Source organism: Coturnix japonica, chromosome 14 (assembly GCF_054131305.1).
Source record: "Coturnix japonica strain WE chromosome 14, WE-NBRP24, whole genome shotgun sequence".
Lineage (NCBI taxonomy): Eukaryota > Metazoa > Chordata > Aves > Galliformes > Phasianidae > Coturnix > Coturnix japonica.
The window spans coordinates 18,522,932-18,547,236 of record NC_140676.1 but is presented as its reverse complement, the minus strand read 5'-3'; the positions used below and the strand labels follow the sequence as shown (position 1 = coordinate 18,547,236).

At 44.0% G+C, this 24,305-nt stretch overlaps 3 long non-coding RNA genes across 3 annotated transcripts; 1 reads left to right on the top strand and 2 right to left on the bottom strand.

The window, feature by feature from the left end:
* Positions 1-3,367: 3,367 nt before the first annotated feature.
* LOC146758498 (uncharacterized) lies at positions 3,368-7,143 on the bottom strand. The gene is made up of 3 exons (XR_014934491.1): positions 7,036-7,143; positions 4,928-4,988; positions 3,368-3,953 (listed from the first exon to the last, which is right to left on the bottom strand). It is a non-coding gene; the product is annotated as an uncharacterized LOC146758498 (long non-coding RNA).
* A 21-nt stretch (positions 7,144-7,164) lies between these two features.
* On the top strand, positions 7,165-14,624 carry LOC146758497 (uncharacterized). Its single transcript, XR_014934512.1, has 3 exons — positions 7,165-7,264; positions 8,736-8,809; positions 14,324-14,624. It is a non-coding gene; the product is annotated as an uncharacterized LOC146758497 (long non-coding RNA).
* A 5,604-nt stretch (positions 14,625-20,228) lies between these two features.
* LOC146758496 (uncharacterized) lies at positions 20,229-23,997 on the bottom strand. The gene is made up of 3 exons (XR_014934495.1): positions 23,895-23,997; positions 21,787-21,847; positions 20,229-20,814 (listed from the first exon to the last, which is right to left on the bottom strand). It is a non-coding gene; the product is annotated as an uncharacterized LOC146758496 (long non-coding RNA).
* Positions 23,998-24,305: the final 308 nt, after the last annotated feature.

Genomic DNA, 24,305 nt, shown 5'->3' with positions numbered 1-24,305 from the left:
AATACAATGCCTGCAATATGTCCGTTCCTCTGTTTACTGCTCATCTTATTTTTCGTGTGTATCTCAGTTCAGCATGCATCGTTTGCTGTGCTCTGCTTTAGCTTCAGAGATCGCTTCTCAGCCAGCCTGTGTGCTCTCAGTTCCCTTATTTCCTTTGCTTGGCTCTGTCAGCACAGCTACTGTTGCAGTCAGCATCAGGAGTTCTGGTAACATTGTTTATCTCTGTCCTTTATGAGCTTGGAAGTGCATGAATTCAGGCATTGCTTTCTCTCTCTTTCTAACCAAATGCTCAATTAAAATAAATAGAATTAAAGAAGTAGAATAAAGTTTCTAGTTTTCAGAATGAAAAAAGGAGTGTAACTTCAGAGGTACGGTGCAGTCTGTGTCAAAGATTGGGAGGACGGTAAGAAAAAGAGAGTAATAAAGATTTAAAACTAGCAAGGTGGACATGTGTGGACTAGGCAATCTGCGGAGGTCCCTATCAACCCCTGTGATTCTAGCATTCCTTCATATTCTGGTTTATTTTGATTACCCTTCCATCTAGTGGTGTTTAGTGGTATCATTTCTCTTTCTATGTTTGGAGGATTTCACTTTTTGGTTGTAGTTTCTGTGTTTCCACACATGCTTATCTCTTTTTACTTTTCACAGCTTAACAAGCAGATGCAAAGCTGTGCTAGTGCTAGTCTCCCCATAAATTCAACCATCCTTCAGGCATTTCCACAAAGATATCTGAAAAGCTGTCAGAGAAATCACAAACATATGCAGGTAGACATTGCCTTTTAAAGATACCTAGCCTGATCACTGTAGTCATTTTTCCATCCGGAAGGGAAGTGTAGACTAGTGCTTGTTTTTAGCTGCCTACCCACTGCATTTCCCTTATTACAATGTTTTTGCTGGCAAAACATGAGTTTTCATAGAATCATAGAACCACTTGAGTTGGAAGGGACCCCATGAATCACCAAGTTCCAACCCCACTGCCACAGGCAGAGCCACCAACCTCCAGATCTGGTACTAGAACAGGTTATCCAGGGCCCCATCCAACCTGGTCTTGAACACCTACAGGGATGGAGCATCCACAGCCTTCCGGAACGGCCGCTTCTAGCCCCTCACCACTCTCTCTGTAAAGAATTTTCCCCTGACATCCAGCCTAACCCTTCCCTCCTTGAGCTTAAAATGTTGTTTCTGCTTTGAGATAGCATTCACCGAAAGAAATTCAATGAATTCTTGGTCATGATTAAATGAATATTAAATAAATTTCATTTGGCCGCTGTCTGTTTCCTAGAGAGTACATGTATGAACATAAGAAATGACAGTGCCAAGAGGCATTTATTCATTAGCCTCTTTCTGCCTGACCCTGAAGACTAAGTAGTCTGAACCTTGACTAACAAACCATAGTATTAAATGCAAGGTAGAAAGTTGATATTAAAAAGCAGGACCTGGATCAATCTCACTTCTTTGTGATAACAGTTAAGAAAACAGTCAAACGATAGGGAAAAAATAAAAATAAAAAAAAGAACAGTAGAGTAGCATCTTCAGAGACTGAAATGGCTGGCATTCAGGTAGGCTGTCTGGCACTGAATGCAGGTCATAGTGAGTTCTAGACTTAAACTTAAATAAACTTAGACTTAAATACTGAGTTCTAGACCTGTATAGTGCAGTGGGAGCACTGACTACACAGAATGGTGATCATCCTAGAAATCTTTCACTCCAAAATAATCAAACTACATGCTGACAAGATACTAATTCCAACCAAAGCGTGAAGAAAAAGAATAGCTGTTTATGTACATTCAAGGTGGAAACAGTTGGACTCCGAACCTTGTGAAATGGAAGTCTGTTGAACTGTATTTCAACATTCCTGACCTTTCAGGTAAGAAACAATACTGGTCCGAAAACTGCGGTAGTTGGCCCAGGAATGAGACACGCTTTCCACAGTTTGAGTTGTCAGAAGTTAAGTATCAGGGTTTTGAATTAATACGACTTTAATAGGAAATTTCATATTAAACATGTGGAAAGAAATGTTCAGTCTCAAAAAGACATGCCATTGTAAGTATTCCAGATTTAAGTTACTAGATGGGTGTCTTCACGTAGCCTACACTGCTATAGTGCCTACTAATCTCTCTGTAGTGCCTGCAGGTGGTAAGTAACACCAGAGAGGAAGTGCTGACTTCTGAACTAACATCTAAATTCCTATTCTTACCAGTGGAAAGAAACAGACAATGTCGGTAAATGAATTTGCTCATACAGAGTAGACTTAGAAAACATGCTGAATGAATTAACAGTCCAAAGCGCTCTCTTCTCTCTGTAGACTAGAAATGGAGACAAAAACCGATGGCGTGAATAAAGCGTGATTGTGAAGCCAGGGATACTTTTCTCTGGTATATTAGAGAAGCCTAGTAAAGAGGCATACTCAGACTTTTGAGTTGAATGTCTCATTGCAACTCTACACATTCCATTTGAAAATTCACAGATAACAAATGTATTTATGTTGACTGAAGCAGACATTGGTGGCACGGCGGTAGATTGAACTTTCCCACCAATAGTCCATTATGTTTTCTTGCCATGTAACAGATGGCAGCAGAGGGGCACTCTGACAGAATGGTGTCTGACATGGTGTCTTAGTTTTAGCTGGGATGGATTTTTCTTCAGAGTCCCTGGAATGATGTTATGTTTTGGTTCTAGGAAAAAAAATGGTGTTAATAACACGCCAATTCTAAGTAGTGTTGTACTGAGCCAAGGCCGTCCTCAGTGAAGGGACTAAGGAGCTGGAAGGGAATGGAGTTAGGACAGCTGACTTAAACAGGCCAAAGGGGTATTCCATACTATACGACATCACGTGGTTTTGAAAAGAGTGAAAGTTCATCTGGCTCTTGTGCTGCTCAGCGGCTCAAGAAAGACAGGGAACTACTCAAGAGCGTACAGCAGAAGGCTACAAAGATTATTAGGGGCCTATAGCATCTCCCTTATGAGGAAAGGCTGAGTTTGGACTGGAGAAGAGAAGACTGAGAGGGATCTTATGAACATTGACTGATAGTCATAGTCACTATCAACATAGTCACATATCAAGAGCCATAGATATGCATACACATGCACATGTGCATTAACTTATTGTTACCAGCACAAGAACAGGCTGATGGCCACTGTCCCAGAGATTTAGAAGACAAACATTATGTGTTATCAGAAGTATTAAAGTATACATATCAATTGTAAATCTCAGAGATATGAAACAAATATTAGATACATACTGATGTCTGTGCCCTCAAACATAACAAAACTAACCAAGGCCAACATATGCTCAACAGCTGAGTTGATGGAAGGCTGAAAAAGATAATTTCCTGAAGTCGGAGCATATACATTCATAACGCTGAGATTACACTAATCTTGATTTGTTTTATTTAAATTTTCCTGGGTTGTTTTTTTTTCCCCCATGCCTGAAGTGAGACGGGATATAAATGCCAAAGACCACACTGCACCACGTGTTTTCAGGAAGTCCCTGCTGAAATCACAGGGCAGTCCTGCTTTCAAAGTGACTGTGAGTTGCCCTAGCATGTGCTTGGATTGCAGCATTTGCTGATGGATCTCGTAAAACTCTCTTTGGTACTTGTTTGAACGAAGACAGAAAGAGGCTTCCAGCTGTCCCACCATGACCTGTACAAGAGTGATGGAAGAGCAGTGCAGGATCGGTTGCTGCATTTGAAACTTTTCTAGAAGGAAAGCCTCCCATATGGCGAAAAGGTTCTCTGTAAATAACAATAACAGCTTGGCTTCCGGTCCTGAAAATGCATCCTGTGATGCATGGTAGGCTGTTGTACACTGCCAAGCTTCACAAGGCTCAAGAAGACAGGAATCCAGCCCTGCAAGCACCAGCTGCAGTGTCAAGGTCAAGCCCAGAGGCATCACCTGCGCTTGTTCCAGACATCCTGTTTCCTCCCTGACTGCGATGTGCGCAGGATCTCCTGTGATGGAAATGTTATATCAAACATTGCTGCACATTTGCAAAACCGAGTTGTCAAGCTCACATTTTCAAAGCACCAATCTATCCTAATTCAGGCACGTGGTAAGCAAGCTCATTTTCAGAGGTACTGAGTACTTTACATCAGTTTACATCTGGAATGGATGTTCCAGATGCCTTCTTTTCTTTGCTTTGCTTTTTCTTTCTTTGCTTTTCCTTTTCTTTTTTCTTTTCATTTCCCCTCTCCTCTCCTATCACACCTCTGCTCTCCTCTCCTCTCTCCTTCTTTTTTCTTCTCCTCTCTCATCTCCTCTATTTATGACCATCTTGCACAGTCTCTGGATGCATATTGGCTCTGAAATCTATAGTGCTTTTTTTTTTTTTTTTTTTTTTTTTTCCTCAGAAACTTCCACTTAAAAATGTTTTTCTCAAGTACTTCAAAATGCCCCAAAACTGAAATTCTTGGATGGGACTGAATAATGTTTTAAAATGACATCGGTTTGGAATGAAAATAATGCAGTGATTTATACAGATTAAATATTTAAAGCTTTCTGTTGTTACTCACGCACATTTGTGGTATACTGTCTTTATAAACCAATGACATACGATATCATTATAAATAAAAGATATACTAATTGGGGATTTCTGTCAGGAGCTGATGGTACTAAAATCGTGTTTGCTTAAGGATTAAATATTTTCCCTTCGGGCTTGCCAATGATTTTAAACCTTCCTGATACCTGCCAGGGAAAAAAGAAGAAGATAAAAGGCCTCAGTTGAAAACACTGGACAGCTCTGAAGTGCTGTGGTGATATCGTTGCAAGTACTCCAATCTCAATTTTACACACGTGGCTATTCTCATTTGGGTCCATATGACTCATCACTACAGAAAGCTGAATGCATGCAATATGGGACTGCATCCTACCGGAGGACAATCATCTTACGCGCTTCAGAGCCATTTGAGATGCATTCAAACCTCACCTGCATGCCGTCCATTCATTCAGTTTTGCTTGGGCTGCTTCCAATAATCCAAATGTCTACACTGAAAAGGCAAAACAACAGATAAATACCCAAACTGAAAAGGCTAATAAAATTGTATAAGGAAACATGAATCATGCTTCATTGCACATTAAAATGAGCTCATTTAAATGACAAATGGTATATTCTTAGCATACTTGAACAGAGCATAAACCGCTGATGAAGTATCTGCGTTCTGACCCACCAAAACAAATCACAGTCCTTCCTCATTATGTGACCAAAAGTACTCTCTCTCTGATGTGTCTAAAACACAACATTTATCACCCACAGTTCAGGTAACGGGATCATCTTATCACACATGCGATGGGATCATCTTGTCGCACTCCCGGTCTCATTCTGTGACAGGAATAATTGCCATTTTGGTCACATGAAACACACGTGCTGGCATATACAAAGAAAAACATCCAGGCGTGCAGTCCTTTTGTCTACCAGAATCAGTTTGCTTGCCTCAGAAAATGTTCTCCCTGTATGTAAATATTCTTGAATTCAAGAATATTTAAGAGCTTGTTCATTCCAACACTGAAATCCTGGTGACCTCAGAGGGTTTTTGTGCAACTCAAGGGAACACACAAAGCCCTAGCATAGAGATGGCATGGCCAGAAAGAACATGCACAGTAACGTAAACATTATAAATCTACAAAGCTCTAAAAACTATGTTTGAATTTGTAACTGAAGTACCAAATTGGTTTTTTTCCGTTTCGGTAAAAAGCTGAAAATTAATTGTTTGAAATATTCCTCCAGGCCAGTATTTATCTTAAACAAACATGAGATTCACACTGTCAAACTTCAGACATCTGCCTTCAGGCTGATCATTTAGTTTCCTTTTCTAGATAACGGAAGGGAACAAAATAGCATTCAGATGTGGTGCTTTGTAAGTTCATCTCTGCTTTAGCCCGCCTGTCTAGGGCTAGATATCCAAATGGCAGATACTTCAGATCAGCAGGTAAGCACTAAATCATAGAATGGCTTAGGTTGGAAGGGAACTTTAAAATCATTCAGCCTCAACCTTCCTGCTGCAGACAGGGCTGCCCCCCAGTAGCTCAGGATGCCCAGGGCCACATCCAACCTGGCCTTGAATGCCTCCAGGGATGGGGTACCCACAGCTTCAATGCGCAACCTCTGTCAGTGCCTCGCTATCTTCTGAGTAGAGATTTCTTTTCCTAACGTGTTACTAATTTTCCCCATATTGTTTGTTTGTTTTTAAGAGTTTAACACCGTTTATTTTCAGAGAATGACTTTAATTTAGGTAAGGAGGGAGCTCTCAGTCAGCTCATTACCCTCCAGGCTGGAGTTTTACATGCACGGACCAAGCCCTGAATCTGTATCTCTGAAAATGTCAAGTACTTTCCAACAAACAAACAACACACACACACACACACACACACACACAAAAATAAAAATAAAATTAGAAAATGATTTTCCTTATGTCAGCATCATAATCCACACACATCTTAAGGCACACGGTTTGCATGTTTGGTGAAGGAAAGTACTGATTAGACTTGAGGAGATAAGAATTTAACCTTTCTTGTGTAAAAGCACTATTGACTGTGATCTACAAGAAAAATCAAACTCACATAGCTGTATAAACAAGTCCCCGGTTTCAGTGAATGGCAGAAATACAACGAATGGAAGGAATGAAAAGATAGCTGACTATCCACATGAAATTGCTTTTGAGGATATCAAATGACAGTGATGTGAGTGAACAGGGCACATTTGCAACTCTTGCTCATGCTAATAGGGTTGCCCTGATAGGTGGTGGATGCCCCATGCCTGCAGACACCCGAGATCGGGCTGGATGTGGCTCTGAGCACCTGATGGAGCTGCAGGTGTTCCTGCTCACTACAGGGCAGTTGGACCAGATGGGCTTTAAGCATTCCTTCCAACACAAACGGTTCTGTGAAGTGAGACACATCCTATACCTACAGGAAGTCCAGGATGACATTGTTGATTGAAACATAGAATCCATGATGTGTTAACTTTATAGGGATGTACTTATAAATAATATAAATAGATAATAGATTACATATATATATAAAGCTTTAGTATCATACCCAGGTTCGGTTGCTGCTGAGAGCTGGGCCCGCTCCCAGGGCCAGGCCGGGCCGCGGGGCCGGGCGGAGCCGCCGCCATGATGGGGGGGCTGGGACAGGGTCTGCAGTAGCAGGGGCTGTTCCGTACCACGTGACGTAAGGCGGGCGTCATAACGCTTCGTGGAGGGCAGACGTTGTTCGGCGGTTGTGGAGCCCGCGCTGGATGGCGCTGTGCGGTCGTCGGTGGGCGGTGAGTAGTTGCGTTTTAACTATGGGTACAGCTGCTCTCACGTTTCGGTTGCCATTTTCCTCAGCGGTGCTGAGCAGCTGCAGGGCTGTGCTGCAGCGTGAAGCCCAGTGGGGCCCAACCCAGAACCGTCAAGTCCTTGTACCAAGAGTGGGAAGGGAAGGGCCCTTTGGGGGCTGTCTTGGCCAGCTCCCCTGATGAAGTTGTTCAAGGGCCCTGACCCCTGAGGGACACAACTTGTCATTCAAATCCTTTTCAATGTAGAGAAAAGTGTTCCATCTTTTGTGCCCTATTGCTCTTTCTCCCCTGGTTCCTCATTGGCTGAGTATTTTAGGTTCGCAATCTTCCTGATGCTCAACTAAACATGTGAATACTGAATAAGCATTAATTTTTGCTAGCTAAGTATATCTCACCGATGAGTTAAGTTTGCACAGGTGCTCATTCAGTACTTGGTTGTTGTTTCTGGACATCTGCTCATCCTTGCCTAGAGATAAGCTTGGAAGGAGGTTAGAGGGGAGCGTCTTGATGCCTGCCTGTTCCATCCCAGCCTACCCACAGAGCAAGGCTACGCAGCCTTGTGTAAAGGCCCTGACTTCTGTGATGTTTGTTAAGTCTGTTTTACTTTTGCTGAGGGTCTTTTATCCAAACAGAATAGCCGTACAATATTTTTGCAAGCAATAATGAATCCCATCATTCAGCGACTGTATTTCTAAACTGTGCTACTAACAGAGATGGTATTTCTACTTGTAAACATCAGCCGTTTTTAAGGAGAAGTTACGAAATCCAAATACGTGGTACTCTACTTCTTCAGCTCCATCTCCCCTTTTCAATATCTAATAGAGAAACAGCATTCCGTTCTTACATCACTGATGCACTTAAATCACAAAGGGACAAGTTTGGTCGGGCAGGGCCTACGCTTTGTGAAGTCATGCTGGTTATCCTGTACTGTCTTCCTCCCTTCCGTGTGCCTTAGCACAGCATTGAGGTGCAGACGTGTAAGTTCCTTGAGTCACTGTATGATAACGATTGAGTCACAGCCTGAAACACGGACAGAACACCAGGGAAAAGGACCCGGTCCACCTCTGATAGGCCCCATTTCAGGGCAGACTGGAGATGGGTTACTTGTGGATTTTTTTTCCCCTATGAGCGTAGATCTTTGGAGATGGTAGGGCAATCATTTTAAATATTCCTTCCTGTTGTGTTAGTACCTTAGTCATAACTCGTCGTAGATGACCATGATATCAGGTTGATCTTCCTGATGGTTACAGGAACTTGATGGCACACGAGGAACTTCACCTGACAGCCATGACTTCTCCAGACTCTTTCCAGTCCCTTGAGTAGTCAACTCCTTGATCCTCAAGTGCCTGAAATATATGGCCAAAAATGCAATCCCTCAATGACATGTACTCCTAGACTCCTATTTCCGAGATAAACGGGCATAATGCAGTTAATAATCAAACACCATCACGTACAGGAAAAGGGAGCACGGCGGAGGACGGGAGCACGGCAGAGGATGGGACCGGTGGCGGAGGATGGGAGCACAGCGCGGTGAGGATGGAGGTAGCCCGTTGAGGGGACGGGAACAGGAGGTGGGAGCGCGGCGGGGGACGCTCTCTTTGACTAAGGGAGAGGTGGGAGCGCGGCGGGGAACCCGCGACGGACGACGCGCGGTATGACTAAGGGGGAGGTGGGAGCGCGACGGGGGACGCTCGCCTTGACTAAGGGTGGGGTGGGAGCGCGGCGAGGGACCCGCGGCGGGGGATGCTCGCCTTGATTAAGGGGGAGGTGGAAGCGCGGCGGGGGACGCTCGTCTTGGCTAAACCGGAGGTGGGAGCGCGACGGGGGACGCGACATAGGACGCGCGATATAACTAAGGGGAAGGTGGGAGCGCGACGGGGGATGCTCGCCTTGATTAAGGGGGAGGTGGGATCGCGGCGGGCGACCCGCGATAGAGGACGCGCGATATGACTAAGGGGGAGGTGGGAGCACGGCGTGGGACGCTAGCCTTGACTAAGTGGGAGGTGGGAGCGCGACGGGGTACCCGCGACGGGGGACGCGCGCCTTGACTAAAGGGGAGGTGGGAGCGCGGCGGGGGACGCTCATCATGGCTAAACCGGAGGTGGGAGCGCGGCGGGGGACCCGTGACGGGGGACGCGGGATATAACTAAGGGGGAGGTGGGAGCGCGGCGTGGGACCCGCGACATAGGACGCGCGATAGAACTAAGGGGGAGGTGGGAGCGCGGCGAGGGACCCGTGACGGGGAACGCTCGCCTTGACTAAGAGGGAGGTGGGAGCACGGCGGGGGACGCTCGCCTTGACTAAGAGGGAGGTGGGAGCACGGCGGGGGACGCTCGCCTTGACTAAGAGGGAGGTGGGAGCGCGACGCGGGATGCTCGCCTTGACTAAGGGGGAGATGGGAGCGCGGCGTGCGACCCGGGACGGGGGACTCTCGCCTTGACTAAGAGGGAGGTGGGAATACGGCGGGGGACCCGCGACGGGAGACGCTCGCCTTGACTAAGAGGGAGGTGGGAGCGCGGCGAGGGACCCGGGACGGGGAACGCGCGACTTGATTAAGGGGGAGGTGGGAGCGCGACGGGGGACGCTCGCCTTGATGAAGGGGGAGGAGGGAGCGAGGCGTGGGACCCGCGACGGCGGACGCGCGCCCTGATTAAGGGGGAGGTGAGATGGCGGCGGGGGACCCGCGACAGAGGACGCGCGATATCACTAAGAGGGAGGTGGGAGCGCGGCGGGGGACCCGCGACGGGGGACTCTCGCTTTGACTAAGGGGGAGGTGGGAGCGAGCCGGGGGACGCTCGACTTGACTAAGGTGGATTTGGGAACACGGCGGGGGACCCGCAGCGGGGGACTCTCGCCTTGATTAAGGGGGAGGTGGGAACACGGCGGGGGACCCGCGGCGGGGGACTCTCGCCTTGACTAAGGGGGAGGTGGGAGCGCGACGGGGGACCCGGGACAGGGAACGCGCGCCTTGATTAAGGGGGAGGTGGGAGCGCGACGGGGGACGCTCTCCTTGACTAAGGGGGAGGTGGGGGCGCGGCGAGGGACCCGGTACGGGGAACGCTCGCCTTGACTAAGAGGGAGGTGAGACCGCGATGGGGGACGCTCGCCTTGATTAAGGGGGAGGTGGGATCGCGGCGGGGGACCCGCGACAGAGGACGCGCGATATCACTAAGAGGGAGGTGGGAGCGCGGCGTGGGACCCGCGACGGGGGACTCTCGCTTTGACTAAGGGGGAGGTGGGAGCGCGCCGGGGGACTCCGCGCCGGCGGAGGTTAGTTTTAGTGCGCCGGCGGAGGTTAGATTTAGTGCGCCGGCGGAGGTTAGATTTAGTGCGCCAGCCGAGGTTAGATTTAGTGCGCCAGCCGAGGTTAGATTTAGTGCGCCAGCCGAGGTTAGTTTTAGTGCGCCGGCGGAGGTTAGATTTAGTGCGCCAGCCGAGGTTAGTTTTAGTGCGCCAGCCGAGGTTAGATTTAGTGCGCCAGCCGAGGTTAGATTTAGTGCGCCAGCCGAGGTTAGATTTAGTGCGCCAGCCGAGGTTAGATTTAGTGCGCCAGCCGAGGTTAGTTTTAGTGCGCCAGCCGAGGTTAGATTTAGTGCGCCAGCCGAGGTTAGATTTAGTGCGCCAGCCGAGGTTAGATTTAGTGCGCCAGCCGAGGTTAGATTTAGTGCGCCAGCCGAGGTTAGGTTTTAGAGGGACGCGCGCCTTGGCTAGGGGGTAGATGGGAGCTCGCCGGGGGACGCGCGCCTTTGCTAATGGGGAAGTTGGAGCGCGCCGGGGGACTTTACTGCCGTATATGGATACAAACTTTTCATCTTCGTTCTGTTTCTTTTTTTGATTAATAAATACTTGTTAAATTTATTTTGTTTCTCCTTTGTGGTTCTTTATGTTATTCCGCTCACAAGTTTTTTGTTGTTGTAATGGTATAAACACTGAGGTCAACTTTTTTAGTAGCAAGTTTTTAGCTGGGATCTCGGTTATAATTAGTATTTTTTGATTTTTTTTTCTTCATCGTAATCTTTTATTTTTTGTTTCTCTGTTATGATGGGGTTGGGTATTTACAGGGTTACGATGTACTTCCACTTTAGTTTGGTTCAATATATCTTTATGTTTTACTGGTTTAAGTAGGGTGGTCATGCATAAACCAAGTACGACTTGGTGGCCACTTTCTGCTTCCCTTTGGAAGGCATTTGCTCACGTCCCAGAAAGCATGGCTCATCACATTTAACTGTTTCTCCATAAGATGGATTCAACCGCTTTGTCCTTTTTTCTTTCTCTCAGATTCTGTTGGCAGGTACAACACTACAAGGTGTGGGGTTCCCATTTGCCCAGCTGTGGTCACCAGGAAGTCTTTGAGCCCTGCTCTACCAGAGCTGTAGCAGCATGTTATCAGTATGATTTTCATTCAGGATCCAAAAGATGTCATTATACATACCTCTAGAAAGTACATTCATAGAGATGAACACTAAATCTGATTTCGTAGATATGAATCCAGATCTCTTCATAGAGTTTCTTCCCAAACTTCTCTGCCTTCTCTTCTAGGTTTGGAATTACTAGAGGTATTTGGTTGGGTTTTTTTTTTTTGTTTGCTTGTTTTGTTTCTTGTTGGTTTTTGTTGTTGTTGTTGTTGTTTTGTTTTGTTTGTTTCTTTTCTGTTTGGTTTTTTTTTTGTTTGTTTTCCCACCGTGTATCTGCATTGTATGCAAATAGACTGTTCAACTACTGGCTGGGAATTTGGCTACTGGTGCACGTTCTGTGGCCATTTGCCCAGAACGGACAGCCTGGACAGAACTGTTGCTCCAGCACCAAGTGAGTGGACAGTCATGATGCAGAAATCCTTGACAAAATACCATATTTTTCTGACAACATAATTTTTATAGGATGGAACAAAGGGTGTTTTCCAACTGGGGGAGGTGGGAGGGGGCGGGGCAGTAATCAAGTGTACTGAACTTATTGTTTCAGGTTTTCAATTGATTCTGAGCCAGTGGTTTCAGCTCTCATGGCATTAAAGCTTTCATTAGGCAACAGTTTTTTATTTGTCTTCTGAATTCCCATGGAGGACGATTCGTAATAGTGATTAGGTATTTGGTGACTTTACCTTGTTGCATTGTGTTAATCACAAGGTTAAAAACTTGCTACATTTTGAGGTTACTTTGAAATCAGGCTGAAAATCTTGGTCTTCTCAGCTGAGTTATACATTGGCTTATTAAATGTTGTGTCTTCATTCAAATGAGTAAAAGTATTAATTTGTGAGTGCTGCAGGGAGATTAGAATGCTAATATACATAAAAAATGGATTTCAGCCAAGTACTTAGTCAAGGGAAAGTCTAGAATGCTAAGAATCCTTGTTACTTGAAACAACATCAGTGGTATTTTGTAACCTTCAAAATGGAGATCGTTAGAAAAAATAATTGCGAAGGTGTATGTGTCATCCACTGCTTTATTTAGACAAAGAACCTATGTGAGACGCTATACCGAAAATTCTGTGCAGATCAACAAGTGTTGTCTTTGACATAGCCCTTATCAAGAACTTGGTACCAGAAATGAAGAGTTGGCAATAAAGTATCCGCTTTACTGGATTTGGGAGGCAACCAAACTGATTACAAAAACTGAAAATTGATTTTAAATGGGAAAGAGTAGGATTAATCCTAAAGCGAGCTGAATTTTTTTCCATCTCTTTAAAAATGGCTAGTGGAGACTGACCTGCCTACAGTTCAAAACAGACTTTTTCTCATCTGTCTGCTGGAGGGAACAATGCAGGCGTGTTTCATTTCCTTAGGAAATGGCCAAGAGCCAGAGAAAGATTAAAAATGTAAGCAAGAATCAGTGCAGTGGTTGTTCCTGTAAGAGTTAGACAGTTGGCCTGCAATATCAGTAAATCCTCCCACAGAAGATATGTTCCTGTACTACAGGATTTGTGTATGGTGCAGAAAGGATGGACTTGGCTGTTACTCCTGCACAGGTGCACATGGAATGCATTTGGTATGTGAAAGAGTAAGTAAAAGCAACTGACATACTTGAAGAAATGTTTTATGAGCAGAAGAACTAATGAGCAAAAATAAATCCTAAGAGGAGCAAATTACTTCTTCCGGGTTTCTCTCTTGGTTCTTCAGCTCCCCGCCATAACAGTCCCAACTTCCCTGCCCTGTCCTCTGTCGTGTGTAGGGCCCTTTGGCCACTGCTGGGCAGACAGTATGATAGCTGAGCTCCACATGTCCCATCTCAGCGGGGACAAATGATCTCAGGAGCTCCATCCTCCAGGAGATCTTCCTTGTTCTGTAGACAGTGAAGATGTAATCAAGGCTGCCTAACCTAAGGATCTAACTGAGGTTCAATTTAAGGAAGCTGGTGAGCCGCTCTGCTTGCAGTGCTTCTGTCCTTCTCCACAAACAACACTGTCTTTATCTCTAAGACTAGGCATCTGCATTTGGTGGACGAGGTCTGCCTTTAGGGAATTCCAGTGATCTACCTCTGCTGTCCTTGGGAGGGAAACCTTGCTCTAGGAGAGCTTCTTCTCCAGTTGTCCAAATTTGTTGTTCAAATTAGGAACCTAAGATAAGATTCCTATTCGAACCTTATGCTTCCTAATCTGATTGAAACTGCCCATAAGGCTTAGGAGAACTGAAGAGGAGGAATGCCCGGTTGCAGAATTATGGGGAGCCAGGCAGAAAAATTAGGGGAATGTGTTTATTTAATATAGTTATTTATCCACTTTAGTATTACCACAGATAATGAAAAATACAGCAAAAAAATACAGCCCAAAACTTATGTCTGCTTCAAAGAAGTTGAATTCAAGAAACATAGAAAAGCTCGTTGTAAGATTTCATTTCAGGTATGGGAAATAATTCTGCTGCACGTGTTGGAAGGGAATTGAACAGACTGAAAATATTTGGAACATGAACTTCTATAGAAAAGCTCTGCAGGAACATTTGAACCATTTGATGGTTTCTTAATATTCCCGAGTCCTCTGAATCTACCTGGGCTGTTGATTGATGTGATTCTTCAGTCTTTCTCCCAAATATGTTTTAAATGTTTGTGTAATACTCAGGTTCAGCAGGGATCTGTTTAATGATTTAACTCCACTAACTCAAGACTTTGGCAAAGGAGAGGAAAAAAGAGAGAGCAGTACGTCCAGTGAGTGAGAAAGAACAGATGAACTGCAAGGAACACTGGAAATTTCCTTCCCTGGAGAGTGCATCAGCTGCTGTGCCCAGCACAAATCCGTACTCATCAGCCGTGAGGCATCTCTGGTCAGAAGCTGGATCCAACTTCCAAATGCCAAAGAAAATGGGTGGGGGTGAACGGAGCTCTTTGCTTTCAATAAAAAGCTTATTATTAAAATTATTAAAGCTTAGCCATTGTAGTTTTGATGGGGTCAAACAAAGGGTATGTGTGGGAGGGCAGGGGAAGAGAGAGCCTAAGTGGCAAACGGTGGGGAGAATCTTGGTTCCTGATTTAGAAGGAGTGAACAAGCGCAAGTCTCTGGGTAAGGCCTCTGGGACATAACAATGATAGTCAGTCTTTCAAATGTTGGTGCAAATATCAATCAATTAATGACAAAGGATGGTTCGTGTTCTCTCATTCATGCTTCCCTGTCAGCAAAGTATGTTTTCAGAAACTATCCTGGTAAATAAGACGTGGCTCTCCTCTGGCAGAGCCCCCATCTGCCTCTGTCAGTGGCATCCCTATAATGACAGCACTACACTGATATTAATGCTTCCCATGCTAGGGATTTGCCCATCTCCAGCTGCTAAAAAGAGTTGTTGCAGGATGGGAATTACAGAGTAACAGAGTGAAGGGGAAAAAAAAAAAAAAAAAAGAAGAAGAAGAAGAAAGACCGCATTTAATTTCAGTCCTCAGAAATGCAATTTTCCATGGAAGTAGAACCCCTGCTGTCTGCCTGACTTGCATCCTGATCCTGTGTGTGCCCAGCTGAACTAGTGTATGTTATACAGTCCCATTTTGACTCCACAGAGGAGGGCAGGAGGAGCAAAATTGATGCTTTCAGTCTGTAAGGCATTTTAAAGTTAATCAGGTCCTCTGGGTCTGATCTAATTTGTGTAAGATTGCTGTTGATGATTAGAAGAGCTATTTCAGATTTTGGTCAATAGCCTGTTACGTGGACCCAGTGGAAAGATTCCAGTAGCAGTCTGTTAGTTTTTCCCTGTCACATTCAGGTTACAGACCCTTCACAGATGTTGTAAATAGACATCAATACTAAAAGGGAATATTACACAACTTAAAATCGTAAGTGCCAACACAGACGTTTTGTTAAAAACGTCTATCACATAAAAGCAAACATTTAAGGCCATTATATTTCACAGAATCACATTTATCAATTATCAAGGTTGGAAAAGACCTAGAAGATCATCTAGTCCAACCATTACCAATACTTCCCAGCTAAATCATATTCCTCAACAATTTATAACAATTTATAACAGTTGTTTTCATTTTTAATATGTAAAATACATTTTTCTTCTCTTATTATTGACTTGAATATTTTTTCTTAGAATTTAATACTAATTTTTTTCCAACATTATTTATGTTCTTGACCATGTAAATGATGATGTGGACTTCGAACGAGAAGAAATAAATCTCGGTGGTTGGAAATCTAATAGATACTTGTGCAATGAATGAACCAACTGAGAATCCAACACAGCCTTCTCCAAAAAATATAATTATCAGATATTATAGAGACAAGTACAAAGCTGGATGTCCACTCAATTATGTCCAGTTATTTCATTCTGTTCTGCATTTAATTTATCAGGTGAAAAGGATAACTGAAATATAATTCTCCTGTTCTGGGCCTTTCTGTTGTATTACAGTTGATGCAGCTGTTGTCATGGCAGGAAGGGTAAGGTCCCATCCATGCCCCATTTGCCCCTGCTTGCAACTCCTGTCTCTCTCATTGACTTGGAGCTAAAGCAGAGGAGCTAAGTAGTGAGGCAGGATATGTGAATTCATTCAGTTGTCACAACTGGGAAGGCTTTGCTGAGCTCAGAACAAGTGTATTGGTCTGATGCAAAGAAAGAAAAACTATTTCCTTTATTTTCTCTGTTCTGAAAACCACTTAAACATATTCTCAGTTTGAAGTCCACACATCTTTTCATCGAAACAATGAGATGAAGCAGTTTCTTGGTGTAAGACCCCATATATTTTGGCACAGTTAAAGAATAGTTGGGATACTGGTGGTCGTGTGGCACGGTTCTGCTGCACCCTTTACAGATGGAACCGGCCTGGGGAATGGATGAACCAACTCAGGCTCACACAGAAGTGTCCTGAAAAACATGAATACTGGTTTCTGGTTCAACTCAAGCACAAAGCAGGCTTAACAAAGGGATTAAAAGATGCTCTGCAGTTTAGAACTGGGTAAACCAGGTCCATAGGCTCACAGAGATGTTGGTTAGAAGAGATGTCTGGAGACTGCATGGTCGCTTGGTCCAAACCTCCTTTGAAGTGCCATTGGCACTGCAGCAGCATTTAGTCTCAAGTAATAGTGAAATCTCTGAACCATCAGTGTCAAGGCAGATTCTTGCAGAGCACGTAGCCCCTGTGTGCGTGACCTGTAAGGGGTCCTGCACTGGGAAATACAATGCCTGCAATATGTCCGTTCCTCTGTTTACTGCTCATCTTATTTTTCGTGTGTATCTCAGTTCAGCATGCATCGTTTGCTGTGCTCTGCTTTAGCTTCAGAGATCGCTTCTCAGCCAGCCTGTGTGCTCTCAGTTCCCTTATTTCCTTTGCTTGGCTCTGTCAGCACAGCTACTGTTGCAGTCAGCATCAGGAGTTCTGGTAACATTGTTTATCTCTGTCCTTTATGAGCTTGGAAGTGCATGAATTCAGGCATTGCTTTCTCTCTCTTTCTAACCAAATGCTCAATTAAAATAAATAGAATTAAAGAAGTAGAATAAAGTTTCTAGTTTTCAGAATGAAAAAAGGAGTGCAACTTCAGAGGTACGGTGCAGTCTGTGTCAAAGATTGGGAGGACGGTAAGAAAAAGAGAGTAATAAAGATTTAAAACTAGCAAGGTGGACATGTGTGGACTAGGCAATCTGCGGAGGTCCCTATCAACCCCTGTGATTCTAGCATTCCTTCATATTCTGGTTTATTTTGATTACCCTTCCATCTAGTGGTGTTTAGTGGTATCATTTCTCTTTCTATGTTTGGAGGATTTCACTTTTTGGTTGTAGTTTCTGTGTTTCCACACATGCTTATCTCTTTTTACTTTTCACAGCTTAACAAGCAGATGCAAAGCTGTGCTAGTGCTAGTCTCCCCATAAATTCAACCATCCTTCAGGCATTTCCACAAAGATATCTGAAAAGCTGTCAGAGAAATCACAAACATATGCAGGTAGACATTGCCTTTTAAAGATACCTAGCCTGATCACTGTAGTCATTTTTCCATCCGGAAGGGAAGTGTAGACTAGTGCTTGTTTTTAGCTGCCTACCCACTGCATTTCCCTTATTACAATGTTTTTGTTGGCAAAACATGAGTTTTCATAGAATCATAGAACCACTTGAGTTGGAAGGGACCCCATGAATCACCAAGTTCCAACCCCACTGCCACAGGCAGAGCCACCAACCTCCAGATCTGGTACTAGAACAGGTTATCCAGGGCCCCATCCAACCTGGTCTTGAACACCTACAGGGATGGAGCATCCACAGCCTTCCGGAACGGCCGCTTCTAGCCCCTCACCACTCTCTCTGTAAAGAATTTTCCCCTGACATCCAGCCTAACCCTTCCCTCCTTGAGCTTAAAATGTTGTTTCTGCTTTGAGATAGCATTCACCGAAAGAAATTCAATGAATTCTTGGTCATGATTAAATGAATATTAAATAAATTTCATTTGGCCGCTGTCTGTTTCCTAGAGAGTACATGTATGAACATAAGAAATGACAGTGCCAAGAGGCATTTATTCATTAGCCTCTTTCTGCCTGACCCTGAAGACTAAGTAGTCTGAACCTTGACTAACAAACCATAGTATTAAATGCAAGGTAGAAAGTTGATATTAAAAAGCAGGACCTGGATCAATCTCACTTCTTTGTGATAACAGTTAAGAAAACAGTCAAACGATAGGGAAAAAATAAAAATAAAAAAAAGAACAGTAGAGTAGCATCTTCAGAGACTGAAATGGCTGGCATTCAGGTAGGCTGTCTGGCACTGAATGCAGGTCATAGTGAGTTCTAGACTTAAACTTAAATAAACTTAGACTTAAATACTGAGTTCTAGACCTGTATAGTGCAGTGGGAGCACTGACTACACAGAATGGTGATCATCCTAGAAATCTTTCACTCCAAAATAATCAAACTACATGCTGACAAGATACTAATTCCAACCAAAGCGTGAAGAAAAAGAATAGCTGTTTATGTACATTCAAGGTGGAAACAGTTGGACTCCGAACCTTGTGAAATGGAAGTCTGTTGAACTGTATTTCAACATTCCTGACCTTTCAGGTAAGAAACAATACTGGTCCGAAAACTGCGGTAGTTGGCCCAGGAATGAGACACGCTTTCCACAGTTTGAGTTGTCAGAAGTTAAGTATCAGGGTTTTGAATTAATACGACTTTAATAGGAAATTTCATATTAAACATGTGGAAAGAAATGTTCAGTCTCAAAAAGACATGCCATTGTAAGTATTCCAGATTTAAGTTACTAGATGGGTGTCTTCACGTAGCCTACACTGCTATAGTGCCTACTAATCTCTCTGTAGTGCCTGCAGGTGGTAAGTAACATCAGAGAGGAAGTGCTGACTTCTGAACTAACATCTAAATTCCTATTCTTACCAGTGGAAAGAAACAGACAATGTCGGTAAATGAATTTGCTCATACAGAGTAGACTTAGAAAACATGCTGAATGAATTAACAGTCCAAAGCGCTCTCTTCTCTCTGTAGACTAGAAATGGAGACAAAAACCGATGGCGTGAATAAAGCGTGATTGTGAAGCCAGGGATACTTTTCTCTGGTATATTAGAGAAGCCTAGTAAAGAGGCATACTCAGACTTTTGAGTTGAATGTCTCATTGCAACTCTACACATTCCATTTGAAAATTCACAGATAACAAATGTATTTATGTTGACTGAAGCAGACATTGGTGGCACGGCGGTAGATTGAACTTTCCCACCAATAGTCCATTATGTTTTCTTGCCATGTAACAGATGGCAGCAGAGGGGCACTCTGACAGAATGGTGTCTGACATGGTGTCTTAGTTTTAGCTGGGATGGATTTTTCTTCAGAGTCCCTGGAATGATGTTATGTTTTGGTTCTAGGAAAAAAAATGGTGTTAATAACACGCCAATTCTAAGTAGTGTTGTACTGAGCCAAGGCCGTCCTCAGTGAAGGGACTAAGGAGCTGGAAGGGAATGGAGTTAGGACAGCTGACTTAAACAGGCCAAAGGGGTATTCCATACTATACGACATCACGTGGTTTTGAAAAGAGTGAAAGTTCATCTGGCTCTTGTGCTGCTCAGCGGCTCAAGAAAGACAGGGAACTACTCAAGAGCGTACAGCAGAAGGCTACAAAGATTATTAGGGGCCTATAGCATCTCCCTTATGAGGAAAGGCTGAGTTTGGACTGGAGAAGAGAAGACTGAGAGGGATCTTATGAACATTGACTGATAGTCATAGTCACTATCAACATAGTCACATATCAAGAGCCATAGATATGCATACACATGCACATGTGCATTAACTTATTGTTACCAGCACAAGAACAGGCTGATGGCCACTGTCCCAGAGATTTAGAAGACAAACATTATGTGTTATCAGAAGTATTAAAGTATACATATCAATTGTAAATCTCAGAGATATGAAACAAATATTAGATACATACTGATGTCTGTGCCCTCAAACATAACAAAACTAACCAAGGCCAACATATGCTCAACAGCTGAGTTGATGGAAGGCTGAAAAAGATAATTTCCTGAAGTCGGAGCATATACATTCATAACGCTGAGATTACACTAATCTTGATTTGTTTTATTTAAATTTTCCTGGGTTGTTTTTTTTTCCCCCATGCCTGAAGTGAGACGGGATATAAATGCCAAAGACCACACTGCACCACGTGTTTTCAGGAAGTCCCTGCTGAAATCACAGGGCAGTCCTGCTTTCAAAGTGACTGTGAGTTGCCCTAGCATGTGCTTGGATTGCAGCATTTGCTGATGGATCTCGTAAAACTCTCTTTGGTACTTGTTTGAACGAAGACAGAAAGAGGCTTCCAGCTGTCCCACCATGACCTGTACAAGAGTGATGGAAGAGCAGTGCAGGATCGGTTGCTGCATTTGAAACTTTTCTAGAAGGAAAGCCTCCCATATGGCGAAAAGGTTCTCTGTAAATAACAATAACAGCTTGGCTTCCGGTCCTGAAAATGCATCCTGTGATGCATGGTAGGCTGTTGTACACTGCCAAGCTTCACAAGGCTCAAGAAGACAGGAATCCAGCCCTGCAAGCACCAGCTGCAGTGTCAAGGTCAAGCCCAGAGGCATCACCTGCGCTTGTTCCAGACATCCTGTTTCCTCCCTGACTGCGATGTGCGCAGGATCTCCTGTGATGGAAATGTTATATCAAACATTGCTGCACATTTGCAAAACCGAGTTGTCAAGCTCACATTTTCAAAGCACCAATCTATCCTAATTCAGGCACGTGGTAAGCAAGCTCATTTTCAGAGGTACTGAGTACTTTACATCAGTTTACATCTGGAATGGATGTTCCAGATGCCTTCTTTTCTTTGCTTTGCTTTTTCTTTCTTTGCTTTTCCTTTTCTTTTTTCTTTTCATTTCCCCTCTCCTCTCCTATCACACCTCTGCTCTCCTCTCCTCTCTCCTTCTTTTTTCTTCTCCTCTCTCATCTCCTCTATTTATGACCATCTTGCACAGTCTCTGGATGCATATTGGCTCTGAAATCTATAGTGCTTTTTTTTTTTTTTTTTTTTTTTTCCTCAGAAACTTCCACTTAAAAATGTTTTTCTCAAGTACTTCAAAATGCCCCAAAACTGAAATTCTTGGATGGGACTGAATAATGTTTTAAAATGACATCGGTTTGGAATGAAAATAATGCAGTGATTTATACAGATTAAATATTTAAAGCTTTCTGTTGTTACTCACGCACATTTGTGGTATACTGTCTTTATAAACCAATGACATACGATATCATTATAAATAAAAGATATACTAATTGGGGATTTCTGTCAGGAGCTGATGGTACTAAAATCGTGTTTGCTTAAGGATTAAATATTTTCCCTTCGGGCTTGCCAATGATTTTAAACCTTCCTGATACCTGCCAGGGAAAAAAGAAGAAGATAAAAGGCCTCAGTTGAAAACACTGGACAGCTCTGAAGTGCTGTGGTGATATCGTTGCAAGTACTCCAATCTCAATTTTACACACGTGGCTATTCTCATTTGGGTCCATATGACTCATCACTACAGAAAGCTGAATGCATGCAATATGGGACTGCATCCTACCGGAGGACAATCATCTTACGCGCTTCAGAGCCATTTGAGATGCATTCAAACCTCACCTGCATGCCGTCCATTCATTCAGTTTTGCTTGGGCTGCTTCCAATAATCCAAATGTCTACACTGAAAAGGCAAAACAACAGATAAATACCCAAACTGAAAAGGCTAATAAAATTGTATAAGGAAACATGAATCATGCTTCATTGCACATTAAAATGAGCTCATTTAAATGACAAATGGTATATTCTTAGCATACTTGAACAGAGCATAAACCGCTGATGAAGTATCTGCGTTCTGACCCACCAAAACAAATCACAGTCCTTCCTCATTATGTGACCAAAAGTACTCTCTCTCTGATGTGTCTAAAACACAACATTTATCACCCACAGTTCAGGTAACGGGATCATCTTATCACACATGCGATGGGATCATCTTGTCGCACTCCCGGTCTCTTTCTGTGACAGGAATAATTGCCATTTTGGTCACATGAAACACACGTGCTGGCATATACAAAGAAAAACATCCAGGCGTGCAGTCCTTTTGTCTACCAGAATCAGTTTGCTTGCCTCAGAAAATGTTCTCCCTGTATGTAAATATTCTTGAATTCAAGAATATTTAAGAGCTTGTTCATTCCAACACTGAAATCCTGGTGACCTCAGAGGGTTTTTGTGCAACTCAAGGGAACACACAAAGCCCTAGCATAGAGATGGCATGGCCAGAAAGAACATGCACAGTAACGTAAACATTATAAATCTACAAAGCTCTAAAAACTATGTTTGAATTTGTAACTGAAGTACCAAATCGGTTTTTTTCCGTTTCGGTAAAAAGCTGAAAATTAATTGTTTGAAATATTCCTCCAGGCCAGTATTTATCTTAAACAAACATGAGATTCACACTGTCAAACTTCAGACGTCTGCCTTCAGGCTGATCATTTAGTTTCCTTTTCTAGATAACGGAAGGGAACAAAATAGCATTCAGATGTGGTGCTTTGTAAGTTCATCTCTGCTTTAGCCCGCCTGTCTAGGGCTAGATATCCAAATGGCAGATACTTCAGATCAGCAGGTAAGCACTAAATCATAGAATGGCTTAGGTTGGAAGGGAACTTTAAAATCATTCAGCCTCAACCTTCCTGCTGCAGACAGGGCTGCCCCCCAGTAGCTCAGGATGCCCAGGGCCACATCCAACCTGGCCTTGAATGCCTCCAGGGATGGGGTACCCACAGCTTCAATGCGCAACCTCTGTCAGTGCCTCGCTATCTTCTGAGTAGAGATTTCTTTTCCTAACGTGTTACTAATTTTCCCCATATTGTTTGTTTGTTTTTAAGAGTTTAACACCGTTTATTTTCAGAGAATGACTTTAATTTAGGTAAGGAGGGAGCTCTCAGTCAGCTCATTACCCTCCAGGCTGGAGTTTTACATGCACGGACCAAGCCCTGAATCTGTATCTCTGAAAATGTCAAGTACTTTCCAACAAACAAACAACACACACACACACACACACACACACACAAAAATAAAAATAAAATTAGAAAATGATTTTCCTTATGTCAGCATCATAATCCACACACATCTTAAGGCACACGGTTTGCATGTTTGGTGAAGGAAAGTACTGATTAGACTTGAGGAGATAAGAATTTAACCTTTCTTGTGTAAAAGCACTATTGACTGTGATCTACAAGAAAAATCAAACTCACATAGCTGTATAAACAAGTCTCCGGTTTCAGTGAATGGCAGAAATACAACGAATGGAAGGAATGAAAAGATAGCTGACTATCCACATGAAATTGCTTTTGAGGATATCAAATGACAGTGATGTGAGTGAACAGGGCACATTTGCAACTCTTGCTCATGCTAATAGGGTTGCCCTGATAGGTGGTGGATGCCCCATGCCTGCAGACACCCGAGATCGGGCTGGATGTGGCTCTGAGCACCTGATGGAGCTGCAGGTGTTCCTGCTCACTGCAGGGCAGTTGGACCAGATGGGCTTTAAGCATTCCTTCCAACACAAACGGTTCTGTGAAGTGAGACACATCCTATACCTACAGGAAGTCCAGGATGACATTGTTGATTGAAACATAGAATCCATGATGTGTTAACTTTATAGGGATGTACTTATAAATAATATAAATAGATAATAGATTACATATATATATAAAGCTTTAGTATCATACCCAGGTTCGGTTGCTGCTGAGAGCTGGGCCCGCTCCCAGGGCCAGGCCGGGCCGCGGGGCCGGGCGGAGCCGCCGCCATGATGGGGGGGCTGGGACAGGGTCTGCAGTAGCAGGGGCTGTTCCGTACCACGTGACGTAAGGCGGGCGTCATAACGCTTCGTGGAGGGCAGACGTTGTTCGGCGGTTGTGGAGCCCGCGCTGGATGGCGCTGTGCGGTCGTCGGTGGGCGGTGAGTAGTTGCGTTTTAACTATGGGTACAGCTGCTCTCACGTTTCGGTTGCCATTTTCCTCAGCGGTGCTGAGCAGCTGCAGGGCTGTGCTGCAGCGTGAAGCCCAGTGGGGCCCAACCCAGAACCGTCAAGTCCTTGTACCAAGAGTGGGAAGGGAAGGGCCCTTTGGGGGCTGTCTTGG